We start from the raw sequence: 19,324 nt of genomic DNA, 5'->3' as shown, positions 1-19,324 counted from the left end.
CCCCCTTTTAACACTGTCTATGTTCTGTCTCTGTACAAAGCACCAGATCTAATCTACAGCATGAGAACTACAATAATAGTTTATTGTGTTCAGAATTTTTGCTGAGTCAATTATAGTTTCTCTTGCCACAGGGAGGAAGATGGGTAACTATGGGAGATGATGGATATGTTAAGTCTTTTCACTATATTTCTATATGTATTTGTATATACACTATATGTATTATTTGCATGTATTCACTATATGTATCTATATTTATAGTCACTACATATGTATCTCATAACATCATGTTACATACCTTAAATATGCATAAATCTCATAGTGATAATAGGGAATGATCCTCCTTCATTCAAATAATGAACAGAAAGTATAGGTAAGTGATATGAGTTGCCAAAGGAATGACTGAACACTAATAAGGTTTAAAAGGTTACAGAGAAGTTTGGATAAGACTCTTCAAAAAGAGTACTAAGGTGATTTAAAAAAAAATCAAGAGAAACCCAGAACGGAAAGGCTATTTGCAGTTTCTGATTCTGCAATTTTGTAAAAGGCAAATTCATAACATTGCCTTCATAGCTCTGCATATGCTGTGCCCTCACCATGAAAGGAATTAAGTTTTAGGGTCACCCTTGGGATCCTAATCCCAAGCAATTTCTGCACCCTATGCACAACTTCACAAAAGGATAAACACATGTCATCAACATACTTAATATACATGTGTATTCTCTTTCTCTGTTTCTCTCTCTCTCTCTCTCTCTCTCACACACACACACACACACACACACACGCACACACACACACACAAAACGTTCCAGATATCCTATTATTAAGAGAGGAGAGGCAGGCTTTCTTTAGTGAAAATTTGGAAAATGTAAAAGTGAAATATTTAATTTTTTAAGTTCTTTTTATTCTGCTCAGAAGTTTTAGTCCCTTAGAGATACTCAGGAGCTGGAGTATAATGAATTCCATTTAATAGCTGCTAGATGCAGGTTTTTTGAGAGTACTCTGCTCAGTCACAAGGACCAGCCAACATGTAGAAGATATCCTTGCCTTTTTCTCCAAAGTAAACAATTTACATGGCACTTGTAATTTCTCTTGAATACTAGGAAGTGACTTTCCAGAAGGAAAGCAGCATCTTAAAAATGTATGTGTGTCTAGTATGTCTTTGGGAATTCAGAAAGAATATAACAAACATACAAGGGAAAAATTAATCTTACAATAAATGAGGACTTCCGTACATGACTAAACGAACTAGAGCTGGATTCAGAGGAATATTCCCAAAATTGATAGGCTTAAACAGAAAGACCAATATAAAACTTGATAGCATATTTTCAACTTATTACTATAAAGGAAAAATACAGCCCTTTAATCAGGCTCTCTACTAATTTTCAGAATTTTTTTTTCTCATTGGGAAGCAGACCTCAATGGTAATACTTGGTGAGAACATAGCTTATTGATGATATTAAATGGCTATAAAAGAGCTTACTATTCATAAAAGCAATTGACAAATATACATAAAATTATAATTTACTTCCGCATTCAAAACATCATCTCAGAGAAGGTGACCAACAGTGTGCCCATTATTAGAAAATTCCCTACAACTTTGTCATTGCTAAATATAATAGTCAAAATGGATTTTAGCAGCCAAATGGAGCTGAAACCTTTCTGTTGGTGGCATGTCTCCAATTCCCTAAAAATAAGAACTCTTTTCTTACTTTCCAAAGGATTCAGTTACCTTCTTCTTAGCTCCCTTCCTTCTTTCCACAAATATTTAGAAAGCAATTATTTAGATACTAAATGCTAGTATTACAGCAAGGAAGAAAACAGGTGAGGATAAAAAAAGCAAAGAAGTTTAGTTAGTGATTAATACTGTAAAGAAAAAGAAAACAGGGAAAGGGGACAGAGAGAGACAGGGTTTCTGTTTTATGCTGAATTTTGAAGAAGTTTCCCTAGGGGTGACTTTTGAGTCCAGACCTAAATTAAGTGAGGGAGTGAATCATGTCGATATCTAGGGCAGTGATTCTCAGCTCAGAGTGGCTTTGCCTCTCAAGGGACGTTTGACATCTGGAGACATTTTTCATTGTCACCACTGAGGGTGGGAGGTGCTATTGGCATCTGGTGGTGAGAGTCAGGGATGCTTTGAAACATCCTACAATGCGCAGGACAGGCTCCTGCAACAGAGAATGATCCAACCCAAATGTCAGTGGCACTGAAGTTATGGAACCCAGGTCTAGGGAAGAAGACACTAAATGCACGACAGGTCCTTCAATGGAAAATTATTTGGCAAGCCGGGAGGCTAGTGTGGCTCGGGTAGTGACAAGGGGCTATGCGTCAGGAAAAGAACATGAAAGATAGCTCAGGGCCAAGTCACAGTAGGTAACAGTTTCCACTGCTAAACTCCTATTCCACAACTCTCCTTGGAGAGCGAGCTGGCTTTGCTAGCACAAGTCCTTGGAGGCTAACTCTAGCTTTTAGCAGGAGACAGGGTTCTGCAATTTTGTTCACCTGAAGAGTGAATTCACACCACCTTGCCCAGTGACAAGGGATTATGGAGTTGGCTCTCCAGAGATTAGGAATATCATTTCCTGAAATTATAGAATAGAGCTCTCCAGTATGGCAGTCCCCAGTCTCAAAACTGTCAGAATTTATTAATGAAAATCAAATAAAAATGCAGTCCTCAGATGGACTAGCCACGTTTCATTCCTAAACCCTGTGGAGTCCTAGTCTTAAGTCCTGAAACTTCATTGTCCTCCGTGTCCTGGATTGTTGTCTATCTGGCTCCTAGCCTGCCCCTCCTCAGGCTTTCCAGTGACTTTGTGGAAGGGCAGCCACCTGGTGTTGTGTAGAGGCACAGTAAAGGCTCCTTTACTGTCTCTTCGGGTGCTGGGTGGCCGACTGCTGGGCTTATGCTTGATCAGCTGCCCATTGCCCTTGGGTTTGTGTGTTTGGTTTTGGTTTTTGCCCCTGGTTTTTTTTTTTTTTTTTTTAAGAATTGTTCATGGGGGATCCTAGAGTCCTTTGGGGTTGGATACTTGAGATTAGAGCTCCTGAGTGCAGCTTGCGTCATTTCTCCTTGCTGTTATTTTCCACTTGCCCACATTGCAGCTTCTATTTCGCTCCCCTGCCCACACAACACAGATCTTGTCCTACGCTATGAGTATTACTCAGGGTCTCTGTTTTCTAACTTTAAAAATAAGTTTAAAGGACAAACTATCTCCAGAACCACAGATACAGACACAGATCTCATAGTTCCATGGTAGGTGCTCCAATGTCTTTAGTTAAACATGGTCTTCTAGAAATGAAATCCCAGGCATTATCCTTATATTGTGCAGGTAGCCACTCTAATTTGAAAGAACAATAAACGTAAGATTAGGATTAGACTCTTTAGTCAGTAGAGTTTACTCAATCAAAAATTGTCTAAGCTGTTGGTAGTAAATGTCTTCAAAATGTTCATTTTTTTACTGCCATTTATGGCAATGGCTCTCAAGTTTGTGGTCTTCCATTATCTTTACACTCTTAAAAATTACTGAGAACTCCAAAGACCTTTTGTTTATGGGTCTTATTAAATCTTTCTATATTTATCATATTTTAAGTAAGAACTGGGGAAAATGTAAAGCTCGAGAAAATCCAAGCACATACAATGTCAGCTATCAAAGCAATTACATCATCATGCATCAAGTAGCCTCTGGAAAACTCCACTGTATGCTGGACTGGCACTGTGGTACAGCAGGTTAAGCCAGAATCCCATATTGGAGTGCCAGTTCAAGTCTTAGCTACTCCATTTCCAATCCATTTTCCAGCAAAAGATTATCCAAGTACTTGGGTTCCTGCATCCATGTGGGATATGCATTATTTCATTTAATCTTCTTAATTAAAGTACATTCCAGTTCCCCCAATTTAATATTAAGGGATGTGGGCTGCCCCCTTATTTCCATTGCCTAAACATCCTAGCAACTAAGAAGTAGTAGAACTGGAATCTTTTTCTTATCATCATATGCTGAAAAAAGGGATCACCCAATTAGGGGACAACTGACAGAATGAAAAAAATTATATATAACTATATATAATAAAATAATAACTTTATATTACATAAAGTGATATATATTATATATACACACATATCACTTTCTATTCATTCTAAGAGTTCCAGGGATGTGAAGGTTGCACAGAATTATTTCATACCTAGTGGAAAATTATTATGTCTTTCTCTCTTCTGACAATTTCTTGCTACACTGATTAAATCCCTGTGGGTTGTTTCCTACTGCTTCAGTCCCTTGGTGTATTTATTCTTTCAGAAAGAACTCAGTGAAATTCTGGCAACAGGGAAGGAATTAAAAATATTTGTTATTACCTTTATATTTTTAGAGTGACATTCATAGTAGAAAATATAGATAAGCAAAAGAATATTTAAATAATTTCCTATAATTCCAACTCTGTTGGCATTTGAGTGTATACTCTTCTCATCTGTCTATGTAGTTCTGTCTCTGTGTCTCTGTCTCTCATGAATTTATACAGACTTATCAATGTAGTATCATACAGAACTAATTCTTGTGGAATCAGTCTGTTTCATTTAATTGCAAATAACTTTCCATGTCACTAATCCTCTGCCTCTGCTTCTCAAACTTTAATGCATTTGTGATGCACTAGAAAACTGGTTGGAAATGCAGAATCTCAGAACCTTCTCCAAACCTGCAGCATCAAATCCTGCATTTGAACAAGTTCTAGGTAAAGGGTACAATGTTGGTCCAAGGACCACATCTTAAGAGCAAAGGTTGACATATTTTCTGAAGACTACACAGTCTCCCTAGTGTTCATGTGTGTGACTATGTAATAAGCACCATGTTGTCAAACATTGCAGTGATTTCCAGCTTCCAAGGATTAAGCATTTTCTTTTTTCTTTTTTTTTTAAGGCAGAGTTATGGCAGGGGGTAGGAGTGGGGAGACAGAGAAGTCTTTCATCTGTGGGTTCACTCCCCAAATGGCCACAATGACTGGGGCTACGCCAGGCTGAACCAGGAGCTAGGAGCTTCTTCCAGGTCTCCCATGTGGGTGCAGAGGCCTAAGGACTTGTGCTATTCTCTGCTGCTTTCCCAGGTACATTAGCAGGGAACTGGATCAGAAGTGGAGCATCCAGGACTCAAATCAGCACCCATATGGGATGCTGGTGCTGTTGGCAGCAGTTTAACCCACTATGCCACAGCACTGGCTCTAGCACTTTTCTTATAAATATTAGCACACATCCATCATTATTTCCTTAAGGAAAAAACTCTATAAGTAGTTTGCTGGATGATATATATTTAAGGGAAATAATTTATTTTTGGAATCCAAGAAAGTAATTAATTCCACTTCATAGCACATGAAACTATAAAATGTAGCCATGGCACTCCTGCCATGTCTTCATCTTTCAGTATCTGCAGTGAGCCAACATAGAACTTTTTATATTTTTGGTGATTGTGATTACAGCATTGTTATTATTGTAATGCCTTTCCTTCTGTCTTTTCCTCAATTCATCTAATTTTATCTACCCTTCAATATACAGCATAAATCTCATTTCCCCCAAAAAGTCTTCCCTAACATTCCAACTTACAGTGAACTCCTGTGCTAAATATTTTCACCATTATTCTCCGGGCCAATTATCTCTTAAGTATACTTATCTACAGTGTCTTTATTCCATTTAAATGCATTACTTGATATCTCCCCTCTACATGACTGGATTATAAGTGCCTGAAGGACTGGATCTTCACTGTACTTCATCCAGTTCCAGTGAAAACAGTCAGAGAGCACATGGCTGGAAATGGAAAGGCCTGTGATGGAGCCCCAGCTCTGCCATTGATTCTGTGTGATCACGAAGCAAGTCACCAACGTCTCTAAGCCCCAGTTTTGCCTTTTGTAAAAAAAGCAGCAAAAGGAAGACCTTTCTCTCTGTCTCTCTCTCTCTCACTGTCCACTCTGCCTGTCAAAAAAAAAAAAAAAAAAAAGGTTATTGACTATGGCCTTGTCTAAATAAGATCAGAGTTGACAAACTCAAGAGGCTTCCATAGCCTTGGAAACTTATGACAAGAGTCTCAGGTGATTACTGATGCCATAAATAAGTGTGTCAATTGTTAAATCAACAACAGGAGTCACTATGCACTTTCTCCCCATGTAGGATCTCTGTCCTTAATGTGTTGTACTATATGAATTAACGGTATAACTAGTACTCAAGCAGTACTTTACACTTTGTGTTTCTGTGTGGGTGCAAACTGTTGAAATCTTTACTTAATATATACTAAATTGATTTTCTGTATATAAAGATAATTGAAAATGAATTTTGATGTGAATGGAATGGGAGAGGGAGCGGGAGATGGGATGGTTGCAGGTGGGAGGGAGGTTATAGGGGGAAAAAGCTGCTTTAATCCAAAAGTTGTACTTTGGAAATTTATATTTATTAAATAAATGTAAAAAATCTATTCATCATTTGCAAAACTCTAAATAATTCACAATACAGTCTTATTTGGTAGCTTGTCCCTAAATTCCATCTAAAATATGCAGTTTTTCTCTCTCTTTCTCTCACCATGCACACAAAAAAGAATATATCTCAGGCTCAGATACTTTCACCTGATAGCAATATTTAACAGAAATTAAGCAATGTTGTTTCATTTTTGTTGAATTTATACACTTTTTAAAGTATTATTAATTTTTTAATTAACAAATAAAATGAGTATGAAAATTTTTAAAAATGTTTATATTGTGTGGAATGGTTAAAGCAATACTTTTGTTTACTTCCTGTTTATGGTAAGAAATATTGATTTTGTAGTTATGGTGGTGATATAAAGTTGACTTCTTCTTATACTCTGGTTTCTCTTCAGATCGTATAAATCTTTCGCCTTTTACTAAAGTTGACTTCTTATATAAACTTATTTAAGTTGTAAAAAAGCACGCTAATTTAATATAAAAGGTTTGGTAATGCTGAGTATAAACTATGAACATATGGTCAATATCACACTGATGTTTTTTGCTTTTGTGGTTTTTTTGGTTTTTTTGTTTGTTTGTTTGTTTGTTTTGTTTTGTTTTGACAGGCAGAGTGGACAGTGAGAGAGAGAGACAGAGAGAAAGGTCTTCCTTTTGCCGTTGGTTCACCCTCCAATGGCCGCCATGGCTGGTGCGCTGCGGCCGGTGCACTGCACTGATCCGATGGCAGGAGCCAGGTACTTATCCTGGTCTCCCATGGGGTGCAGGGCCCAAGTACTTGGGCCATCTTCCACTGCACTCCCTGGCCACAGCAGAGAGCTGGCCTGGAAGAGGGGCAACCAGGACAGAATCCGGCGCCCCTACCGGGACTAGAACCCGGTGTGCCGGCGCTGCAAGGCGGAGGATTAGCCTAGTGAGCCGCGGCACCAGCCTGATGTTTTAATAATGACTGAAGTTAGAGAAGCATCCAGCTATAACAAGTTACCCGTGATCTAAAGGCAAAATGCAGAGATCAGTTGTTATTTCAGCTATGTAAACTTCTGGAAGACCAGTTCTGTTGGTTGTTCTCCAAAAGATCCCTAAGCATAATAGATTCTCAATAAAAATGATGCAAGTATGATTAAAAATAGACTACAGACTCAAATGTTCTAACATTTCCCAAATGACTATTCATTGTTTCATCTTGCAGAATTATCCAAAATGCATAGAGAAGACAATTTGTTTCACATAAAAAAGTTAGATATAGAGTGAGGGATTTATCAAAGTAACTGGGTGGTTCAACATATACCAATTCAAATGAGAAAGTGGTAATTAGATTATTTGACAACAGGGATTTCTCTTCATTATCAAAACAACAAATAGTTGCATAGTACCAATTGTACAATGAATGCTTTGCTCAGAATAATTTGACTAAAACCTGCATTCATGGGTAAAACAAAAGATTTACTGTTCTCTGAGTCAACATGATTATTGCTATTGTATTAGAATTGAAAGCAAGTTCACATAGAATTTTCCATTTAACCCTATGAAATCTCTCAAAAAAGGGGGCCAGTCTTGTTAATTCTACCTCGACATGAAGTAATGAAATCAGTCAGAGAGAATTTAAGTGATCAGTCTAAGATACCAAGGTTATTTAAAGCCAGAATGAGAAACAGGAGATTATGACTGGGTACTTTATAACCTCACCATTGATTTTCACCCAGGGTGGGCTTCTTGTACTTCATGTCTTCCTACTTGTCTGCCAGTATTAGGTGATTTGATTCAAGGATTCCAGTTTTAGATTGTGCTAAAGTGAGATTAATTTAGATGGATTAATTAGTGAGATTAAATTAAATTAAGTGGGATTAGGCTGTGGAGTGTTGTGATTGATTGGTTTGCGTGTAGTGGAGAATACACTTCACTTTGAAGGATGCTGACCATGCTTCTGTGGCAAGTATACCAAATTGTACAGAGCTTATTTTCATGAGACCTGAAGGAGATGTCTTGAAACACCCACATAGTCAGACAAAGAACGCACCCCAGAGATGTCCACACCTGAATCCACAGAACCTGTGACTATGGTACCTTATAGTATAAAGGAGATCTTTCAGATATGGTTAGATTAAGGAACTTCAAGTTGGGAAGATTTTCTTTATTTTCTTTCTTTCTTTCTTTCTTTCTTTCTTTCTTTCTTTCTTTCTTTCTTTCTTTCTTTCTTTCTCTATTTTTTGACAGACAGCGTTAGACAGTGAAAGAGAGAGACAGAGAGAAAGGTCCTCTTTTTTCCGTTGGTTCACACCCCCCCCCCCAATGGCTGCTGAGGCCAGCACACTGCGGCCGGCGCACCACGCTGATCTGAAGCCAGGAGCCAGGTGCCTCTCCTGGTCTCCTACACGGGTGCAGGGCCCAAGCACCTGGGCCATCCTCCACTGCACTCCCTGGCCACAGCAGAGAGCTGGACTGGAAGAGGGGCAACCAGGACAGAATCCAGCACCCTGACCCGGACTAGAACCTGGTGTACAGGTGCCGCAGGCGGAGGATTAGCCTATTGAGCCCCGGCACTGGCCTGGGAAGATTTTCTTGCATTACCCAAAAGGTCCAAGGTAATCTCAAGGGTTCTTATAAGAGAGAAGCAGCAAGTCTAGGTTACAGAGATTTCAAGATGCTCTACTGCTGCCTTTGACATGGAGGAAGGGGCCAAGAGCCAAGGAATATGGGCAGCATCTAGAAGCTGGAAAAGCAAGGAAATAGATTCCCCTCCTCCAGTCGCCCAAAGCAAGCAGTTCTACCAATATCTTGATTTTAGCCCAATAAGGCCTATTTCAGACTTATGACCACACAACTGTTAGATAATAGATTTGTGGTTTTTTGGCCTCTGAGTTTTTGGTAGTTTTTTATAGCAGCAATAGGAAACTAAAGCAGCACATCTCAGAATTCTTCCACTTGAAAGGTGAGAGAGGACAAAGTTTATGTCTCAACTCCTGTGAGTCAGTGGTTGAGGTCTTCTGGGCATAGGGTCTTAATTCCTCAGCACTCAGCTAAAGGAGGTAAACACTGGCAGGTAAAAGTAAGCCAGAGCACACTCAAGGAATAGGATTCTGGCAGGACGGACTGGGCTCCACCAACTCAGTTACAAGGGAAAATGTGTCCTTCATCTGCCTCTTCGTTTTTAATGACTTCACAGTCACCACACATGCAAGTCATCCCTTCCAGACCATCTACCACCACCTACCAAGTTAATCTTCCCAGAATAGGGAGGACCTTACATAGGTTGCTCCCTTTCTCAAAACCACTCGATGCTCCCATGAAGAAAACCCTTGTAAAAGAAAGCCCAGATGTCCAATAATAAAAGTTAGATTGAATCCCCTGATACTTTAATCTTTGTCCTTGAATTTTGAGTGTGCAGAAGGGAGAGCAGATGTGCTAGGTTATCTATTTGTGTACAAATTTCCAGGCTTGGCACAGAAACCTTTGGAGTCTTGAAATGTTGATCCCTTAGGTCTGCATTCCTTAGAATAGCAGTAACACCATGAGGAAGTGAGAAAATTGATTTGAAAATGGAGAAGGTTAATTAAAGGAAACATTTAAGACAAGACATGTGATAGTCAATTGCCACTGGAGAAACTGAGCCTGAGAAATTCTGAGTTCTGAGCATTTATAGAATGTCACACATATATTTAGACAAACCCAGTATCTAAGGCGATCTAATAGCTGAAATAATGTTAGTCCACCAAAGCAAGGACATGCACCCTGACTATTCTGCCTGCCCTAATGAGAGTGCTTAGTTTTGGAGCCTTTGTGGGGAAGACTTCAGGCTCCAATGACCCCTTCAAATCTGTTCATAGTCTTGAAATTGATTTTTCCCAATCTGTGATGGTTCTGTGTTTGCTATTGGTCCAAACCATAAACAGGTAAAAAAAAAAATAAAGGAATCTGCACATTTTTAAAATGCCAAAAAATCAAATAAACATGCTTTAAAATTAGAATATAAAGTGCTGACACTGACTTTTTGTAAGAATCCATGCTTCTGGGTAAGGTAGGTGGTAATAGGTGGAGCCTAGGAAAGGAAAGAAACTAACACTGACTCTGCAACTATGCAGGGATGCATATCAGCCCTCTCAAGAAGGCATTCATATCTCTACTTAACGAATTATGGGGCTCAGTTTCAAAGAGGTTATGTGATGTGACTATGTCATACGACTAAGAAGCTGGTCATTTGGAATTTGAGCCTAAAATCTCTTTCAAGAGTCTGTATTCAGGCCGGCGCCGCGGCTCACTAGGCTAATCCTCCGCCTAGCGGCGCCGGCACACCAGGTTCTAGTCCCGGTTGGGGCGCCGGATTCTGTCCCGGTTGCCCCTCTTCCAGGCCAGCTCTCTGCTGTGGCCAGGGAGTGCAGTGGAGGATGGCCCAGGTGCTTGGGCCCTGCACCCCATGGGAGACCAGGAAAAGCACCTGGCTCCTGGCTCCTGCCATCGGATCAGCGTGGTGCGCTGGCCGCAGCGCGCCGGCCGCGGCGGCCATTGGAGGGTGAACCAACGGCAAAAGGAAGACCTTTCTCTCTCCGTCTCTCTCTCTCACTGTCCACTCTGCCTGTCAAAAAAAAAAAAAAAAAGAGTCTGTATTCTAGCTTACCTCTTTCTCTCATAAAAATCATAACTTGCATTTATGTAGAGCTTTTCAAAACATCTTTCATACACTCTCTTTAAACTTTATTCATGGGGCAAATATATTTTGTGGATGCAATTACAAAAGCTCAGAACTGTTCTGCCCAGCAGACCCAGCCATCAAGCAATGAGACAAGCCTGGATTACTGGGCTCAGCTCTCATGACCTTTCCTGTCCATCACAGTATCCCACCCAAGAGGGGTGCTGAGTCACTGGCAGCCTGAAGCCAGTTGGTAGAGGGCAGTTCATTTCAGCCAATCAGTTTTGGTCAGAAAAAAATTAACTGAAATTGATTGAGTTTTCTCCCCTAACTATCAAGTTAATGGAGCTCCCTACAGAAAATGTGGAAAATACAGAAAGTGAAAAAATAAAAATCAACTACAGTATCGCTACCTAGAAATAATCATGTTTAATTTGATACATTTCTTTCCAGTACTTATAAAACAGCTATGCATGTAGATTGTGTTATTAGAAAAGTAAGAACATGCTGTATATAGTTTAACATGCTGATTTTCTTTTTTTTTTTTTTTTGCCGTTTGTTTGTGATCGATGTTTATTTTTTTAACGTTTATTTAATAAATATAAATTTCCAAAGTACAGCTTTTGGATTACAGTGGCTTTTTCCCCCCATAACTTCCCTCCCACCCACAACCATCCCATCTCCTGCTCCCTCTCCCATCCCATTCACATCAAGATTCATTTTCAATTATCTTTATATACAGAAGATCAATTTAGTATTATATTAAGTAAAGATTTCAACAGTTTGCACCCACACAGAAACACAAAGTGTAAAATACTGTTTGAGTCCTAGTTATAGCATTAATTCACGTTGTACAACACATTAAGGACAGAGATGCTATATGAGGAGTAAATGCACAGTGACTCCTGTTGTTGACTTAACAAATTGACACTCCTGTTTATGGCGTCAGTAATCACCCTAACATTAGATGATGAGTATTTTCCCGGTCATTAAGTAATCCTAACAAACTATCTCATGTACCATAATATTGCATGAAAATAACCTTAAATTTATTGAAACATTCACTTACTGCTGAACATAATCACTCCTAGTTGTAAGCTATTACATGTGATGCTGCAATTTTGGTATTTAAACATGAAATTTGTATTTCCAACAGCAGCAGATGAGAGAGCCAATTTCTCCCCTTTGAATGTGTTATTTTAAAACCTTTGCAAGATTGATAGGTGAAAACAAATTCTTCCATGAATTTGCATTTTACAGATTACAACTGAGCTGAATTTGTTTCCCTGTGTTTACTTTACCAGGTGTTCTGGTCCCCACACAGTCCCAGGCTTGTTTATGCTGTGCTACAGCCCTATGAGACCAGCACCCAGATGATCACATGTTAGAATAATTCCCAAGACTCTGGAGTTAAGCCACTGCCGACACCAGAATTTAAGCACCTCTGGGCAGGAACAGGGTCTTACTCATCTCTGTCCCCATTTCTGGCTCTGAGCCAGACAGCTGGCAGATTCACAGTACATTTATTTTGAAAATACTGCAATGGATCACATGTTCTGATTTTGTTGTAACTGACTCTGTGACTTGCAGCAAGTTAGGTCAAATGTTTGTGCCTCCATGTCCTCAACTATAAATGCGTGGAAAGATAATGTGACTTACTTTGCTTACAAAATGCTGGAGAAATGGTGCAGTTTCCATATGAAGTCTTCACGTGTGGGTGCATGTCACCAGGCAGGATTCGTTTCTTTCTCCAAACCAGAGTGGAACATTCTGTGTGCTTTAGAGATTCAGGTTTGTCGTCCTTCCCATCTGTCATTCTGATGTTCTATGGCTGGAGCAGGTTTCCTTTTGTTTCCTTTTCTATCCTCAGGGAGTGGGAGTCTCTATAAAGAAAGAGAGAGTAAATGACGTCATTAATAATGAAACATGGAGAAAGGAACTTCCAGAGCTGAAGGGGATGGGATGTCAAGAACTCATTTTAAGAGTCATCTTCTTGGTTAGCATTTTTATTTTTGTAGCCACAAATAATATTAGCAAATGTAAGCATTTGCTAGAATTAACTTGTTACGTACATAAAATAAATTTAAATAACTAGCCAGGAAATTCAATAAAAATTTAAATATTTCCATATCAAAATGTTTTTTGTTCATTTGTGTTAGTCTTGTTTTGCTACTGGCCATGGTATCATTATATATTTACATATTTTAGAAGGAATGAGTTTTCACTGTTAAAAGAAGTATACTATGCATGAGGGAATAATTATACTAGAAATATATTGTTTTCTTGATGAACTTTGCAACCATATTTTTTAAAATGTGTTGTCTCTGTTTACAGAGGTAATTTTTTTTTTTTTTTTTTTTTTGAGAGACAGAATGAGAGCACTCTCATCTCTTGATTCACTCTCCAAATGCTCCTAAAACCTCAGGCTGAGCTAAGCCAAATTTAGGAGCTGGGAACTCACTCCAGATCTCCCATGCGGGGTGCAGAGACTCAACTACTTGAACCATCACTTGCTTGCTACCAGGGTTTACATGAGCAGGAAGCCAGACTTGGCTTGGAACTCAACCCGAGGCATTGGTATGAGATGCAGCACATCAAGTAGCATCTTAATGGCTATGGCAAATGCCTGCCCCTTCAAAGCTAATTTAAATGATACTTATGAAGCCAGTAGAAAATGGAAGACATGGATTACGTCATCTTTAAGGATTTTTTTCCACTTAAATACTGAACATGTTTATTTTAGCCTGCTAAATATATCCATTTAAAAAAGTTTCACTACTTGAATAACAAAATTTCTAAAATGACAGTGAAAATGGCAATTTTAGCTAAGCTAGCATAATAAAATTAAAGTGTTTACTTAAGTAATTCATAACTTTTTTTATTTATTTGCAAGTCAGAGTTACACAGAGAGAGGAGAGGCAGAGGGAGGAAGAGAGAGAGAGAGAGGGAGAAAGAGAGAGAGAGGTCTTCCATCCGATGGTTCACTCCCCAATTGGCCGCAACGGCCGGAGTTGCGCTGATCTGATGCCAGGAGCCAGGAGCTTCTTCCGGGTCTCCCACTTGGGTGCAGGGGCCCAAGGACTTGGGCCATCTTCTACTGCTTTCCCAGGCCATAGCAGAGAGCTGGATTGGAAGTGGCACAGCCAGGTCTCGAACCAGTGCCCAGATGGGATGCCGGCACTTCAGGCCAGGGCTGTAATCTGCTGCGCCTCAGCGCTGACCCCCATAACTTTTCTTGTATCATTTATTTGTACCATTAAAAATGATGGAATTTTTATACATTGTTCCTAACACATTGACAAACACATTGTTTTTAAGTTTCATAAAATGGTACTCTAGGCCATAATGCCAAATGCTTCAAGTATAATCAGTTTCTCCTTTTTTAGCAATTAATAATTCACCCCAATAAATAGTTGGAATAAAAAATAAAAGAGCTGAACATGGTGTATACCTATTGGGAACTATCTATCAAACTTCCCAAATATGTACACAACCCAGTTATGAGGTAAAACAGTAATTAGAAAACAAAAACTCATGGAGCTGATACTGTGGCAGTTTGAATCCCATGTGCTCTACTTCCAATCTAGCTTCTTGCACATACACGTGGGAAAGCAGTGGGCAATGGCCCAAGTACTTGGGACACTGCTACACATATGGGAGACCCAGAATGAGTCTCTAGTTCCTGGTTTCAGCCCTAGCTGTTGCAGACACTTGGGGAGTGAACCAGCAGATGAAATCTAGTAGTCTCTCTCTCAATCACTCTGCCTTTTCAATTAAGTAAATAAATAAATCTTTAAGAAGGGGAAAAAATTAAGTCTAAAAATATGCCATTGAGATTAAATTTACCATACATCTGAAATTAATTTCAGATATTTTAAACAAAGTCTGTAAGATTTTATTTCATATTTTAAAGCATGTAATAGCTTTAGTTAACACATCAGATTTCCTTAGAACTGTTGTGTTTTTAGAATTCCTACTTCATGAATGAGACATTGCTTTTATTGAGTGGGATATTTTCTTATCTTTTTGGTTATATTTTAAATATTTTTAATTAATATAATTTAAAATATACCAAATATATTAAAGGATAATATAATAAGAACCATAGACCTGAAATGCAGCTGAAAAAAATAAAATATTACACAGCTGAAATTCTTTTAGGAAATAAAGCATTACACAGCTGAAGTTCTCCATACACCTATACAGTCACAGTTCCTTCCCACCCACCAATCCAAAGATGACATCCATGTTTAGTCTGGCAAACAGCAAAATGCATTGCTTTGCACATTTGATAGACAAGCATGAATCCTCAAAGGATACACAGTAGTTTTCTAATCTTTTTAAACTTTGTATAAATGTCTTAAGGAATATGGTCTTCTACAATTTGCTTTTTTTAAAGTTAACATGATATTTGAGAAGTTTATATGAAACTGAAATATTTAGCTCTACACCATTCATTTGAAGTCATGCATGGTGTTCAATTATATAACAGACTACAATTATCATAACCATTCTCTTTGGTGAATAGTTAGATTCTCTGGATTTTTTGCTACTCCCAAACAATGCTGCTATGTATAATCTGAACATGTCTCCAGTGATATGTACAAGAGTTTCACTGATATAAATCCCTATGAGTGGAATTGCTGGGTTATAAGTTTGCTCAGCTTCAAATTTTCTGAAACTGCCAAACTACATTGCAAGTTTGGTTGTACCAATTACAGAATTTTTTTCATAGCATTTGTTTCCTCTAATCATTTTTTTCCTTATTTGGTTGCTTTTTAAATTAGGTTGATGTTTTGTTTCTTTTAGTCTCTGACTTTCATTTTGAGAGTTTTTTTCCTAAAGACGTGAAAGGGAGGGAGGAAGAGGGGAATGGTTATCTTCTTAGAACTGCACCTATGAAATCTGTTCTTTTCATATTAATAGAAATTTTTTAAAAAGGACTGGTGAAAGGCCAACAGCTCATAGTCCCAAAAAGCCTTTTGAAGTCCTATGTGAATGATGAGGGCATGAGCTCTTATCTCTGGACTTTGCACTAAGGCACTCTAACACTGGCACTATTGGCCATTGGGACTGAATAATTCTTTGTTGTGGGGGCTGTTCTGTGTATGATGGGATGCTTAGCAGCTTCCCTGCTAAGGGATCCAGGGAGCACCACTCCCCTGCAATCATTGTAATCAAGAATATCTCCAAATGTCACCTGAGACAATTCCACCTCCCCCACCATCACCTCCAGCTGAGAATCATTGCTCTAGGATAAATGTGTAGCTGATTATCCTTTTTATTTTTTTCAGATTTAAGTCTCTGGAGGCCTTTTCTCTGGGGTCCTTCACTTTCTCTAGACAAGCTCCTCCATCTCTAGTCCTTGAATGAAGGGACATTCAAGGACTTGGTGGAGGGCCTGGTGCCCTCCATGCCTGCCCTTGACTGTGTTTGTAAGACCCGATTCTAAAACCTGCTAGAAATTCAGGCATGGAAAGCCAAGACACTGGCAAAAAAATGTTCTACATGAAGGATCTCTGTGAGTGAGACTCCAGTGAAAAGAAGTAGCCATCAAAGACAGATGTACTTTTCTCTGAAGGGTGGAGAGAACTTGTCCTTTGGTTATGGTGTTGTCTAAATACTGACAAAGTTTGTGGATTCAAAAGGTTTCCATAGCTTAGGCAGCTCATGTCAAGAGCCTCGGGTGGTCACTGATGTCATACATAAGAGTGTTAATTGTTAAATTAACAACAGGAGTCACTGTGCACTAACTCCCCATGCAGGACTTCTGTCCTCAAAGAGTTGTATTATGAGAGTTAACTGTAAAACTAGTTATCAAATAGTGTTTTTTGTGTGTGCATATATGTGCAAATTGTTGAAATCTTTATTTAGTATAAAGTTGGTCTTGTGTGTACAAAGTTAATTGAAAATGAATCTTAATGGAGAATGGGACTGGGAAGGGGAGAGGGAGGAGGGGAAGGTGTGGGAGTGTGGGTAGGAGAGCTGATATGATGGAAGAATAACTATATTCCTAAACTTATGAAATTTATACTCCTTAAAAAATAAATTTTTAAAAATAAAAATAAATAGGTCAGCGCCGCAGCTCAATAGGCTAATCCTCCGCCTGCAGCGCCAGCACTCTGGGTTCTAGTCCTGGTCAGGGCGCCGGATTCTGTCCCGGTTGCCCCTCTTCCAGTCCAGCTCTCTGCTGTGGCCAGGCAAGTGCAGTGGAGGATGGCCCAAGTACTTGGGCCCTGCACCTGCATGGGAGACCAGGTGGAAGCACCTGGCTCCTGGCTTCAGATCAGCGCAGTGTGCCGGCCGCAGTGGCCATTGGAGGGTGAACCAATGGAAACGGAAGACCTTTCTCTCTGTCTCTCTCTCTCACTGTCCACTCTGCCTGTAAAAAAAATAAATAAATAAATAAAAATAAATAAATAAAACCTGCTAGTTTCCTCAGACACTTAGCCTCATGTCTCCGAGGGTAGTCTCACTTGCAAACAAGATGGCAAATGAGGATTTACCACCTTTTTAATCTCTGTCACCAACATTGGTGGGATTATTCTTTTATAGTATATCCTTGTACATGTATGAATTGTGACACATTTATAAAAGTGGTATTAGCCGGCGCCGTGGCTCAATAGGCTAATCCTCCACCTTGCGGCGCCGGCACACCGGGTTCTAGTCCCGGTTGGGGCGCCGGATTCTGTCCCGGTTGCCCCTCTTCCAGGCCAGCTCTCTGCTATGGCCAGGGAGTGCAGTGGAGGATGGCCCAGGTGCTTGGGCCCTGCACCCCATGGGAGACCAGGAAAAGCACCTGGCTCCTGGCTCCTGCCAGGATCAGCGCGGTGCGCCGGCTGCAGCGGCGGCCATTGGAGGGTGAACCAACGGCAAAGGAAGACCTTTCTCTCTGTCTCTCTCTCTCACTGTCCACTCTGCCTGTCAAAAAAAAAAAAAAAAAAAAAAAAAAAAAAAAGTGGTATTAAAAGTCTAGCATGTGCTGCTCAATATATGTATTTTCTACTCTATGCATATTATGCGTACTCATTCAGTCCCAGTTGTTGTTCTCTCCTCTGTCAGACGTACCTTTAGAAAGTCTTCAGCTTCTTGGTTACCCAGGAGACATTCACTTCTCAGAGAATAGAAATACAATAAATTGCAAATCCCCAGTGAATAGGATTATAAAAAATATTTTGTTTGCTACCCTCTTCAGGTTAACAAATCAGTTCTTCGGAGAAGATATTACAGTAGAGGGGAAATTCTCCATTGATGTAAGGCAATAAATACTCATGCTAATGTCATTTGTAAAAATCTTACCATAGACTTTCCTACATATAAAAGACCTCTTACTGAGGTGTTTACTCTGAGTAGAAAGTGATGGGGCCAATTGTCACAGTAATATTCTGTAGAAACACTTTTAACCTGTGGGTTGAGATTTCATCATTTATTGTATTCTTGTGCAAAAGGTCATTATTTTCCTAATTTTTGTTTATTTTTGAAATAACATTTACATTTTACATTATAGTCATAGGCTTAATTCTCTACTAAATAAAGAGTTCAACAAATTTAGAATGCACATAGTAATGATTCAGAGACTTGTTTTAAAGAGAATCTTGGATAACTATTTTAATGGCAATTTTGTTCATGAATTCATTTTGCCTTAGTGATAAAATTTTTACAAAATCTAAATTGAAGAGGATTTAGTTTACACTCATCTTCTAAGGAACCTTATATTGACCATTTCTGTCTCCCTTGATGTACTTTTTTAGATATTTATCTTATGTGAGGAAAACAACCAAAAACTTAATTTAATTCTAGTTTATAAACAACAACAACAGCAAAAGATAGAAAGCAGAGGAAAATGGAGGAGAAAGGTGAGAGGGAGATAGCAAAATGGGGCACTAGCAATCACCTTCATAAATATCAAATTCTTTCTTTCCTTAACACTGTTTTCTGACATTAGATGTATCTCAAAAATAAAACTGACTTTTTAGGAGGTACAGAAAAGGTGACTAGTACTTATCCATCTTGTCAATGTCCTATTGTTATTTATGTCTGGTAAAGGTACTTACCTGGTGAGAACACTTGTTTTTTTTGGTTTTTGTTTTTAAATATTTATTTATTTATTTATTTATTTGAAAGGCAGAGTTAGAGAGAGAGAAGGAAACAGAGAGAGAGAGAGAGAAAGAGAGAGAGATCTTTCTTCTTGCAGGCTCATCCCCAAATGGTCACAATGGCCAGGGCTGGGCCAGGCCAAAGGCAGGAGCCTGGGAC

At 39.1% G+C, this 19,324-nt stretch overlaps 1 protein-coding gene and 1 long non-coding RNA gene across 8 annotated transcripts in view; one reads left to right on the top strand and one right to left on the bottom strand.

Moving 5' to 3' along the window:
- The window catches only part of SLC24A2 (solute carrier family 24 member 2), a 268,137-nt gene that overhangs the window by 67,059 nt on the left and 181,754 nt on the right, over nt 1-19,324 (top strand). The gene's annotated exons all lie outside the window — the stretch shown is intronic.
- Nucleotides 1-19,324, bottom strand: part of LOC103347654 (uncharacterized) — a 138,555-nt gene that overhangs the window by 98,879 nt on the left and 20,352 nt on the right. For all 4 annotated transcript variants that reach the window (XR_011380278.1, XR_007919350.2, XR_007919351.2 and 1 more), the window contains exon 2: nt 12,728-12,951. This is a non-coding gene — a long non-coding RNA (uncharacterized lncRNA). The remainder of the gene's footprint in view (nt 1-12,727; nt 12,952-19,324) is intronic.

This window comes from Oryctolagus cuniculus, chromosome 1, assembly GCF_964237555.1.
Source record: "Oryctolagus cuniculus chromosome 1, mOryCun1.1, whole genome shotgun sequence".
Lineage (NCBI taxonomy): Eukaryota > Metazoa > Chordata > Mammalia > Lagomorpha > Leporidae > Oryctolagus > Oryctolagus cuniculus.
This window is presented reverse-complemented; position numbering and strand designations above follow the sequence as displayed.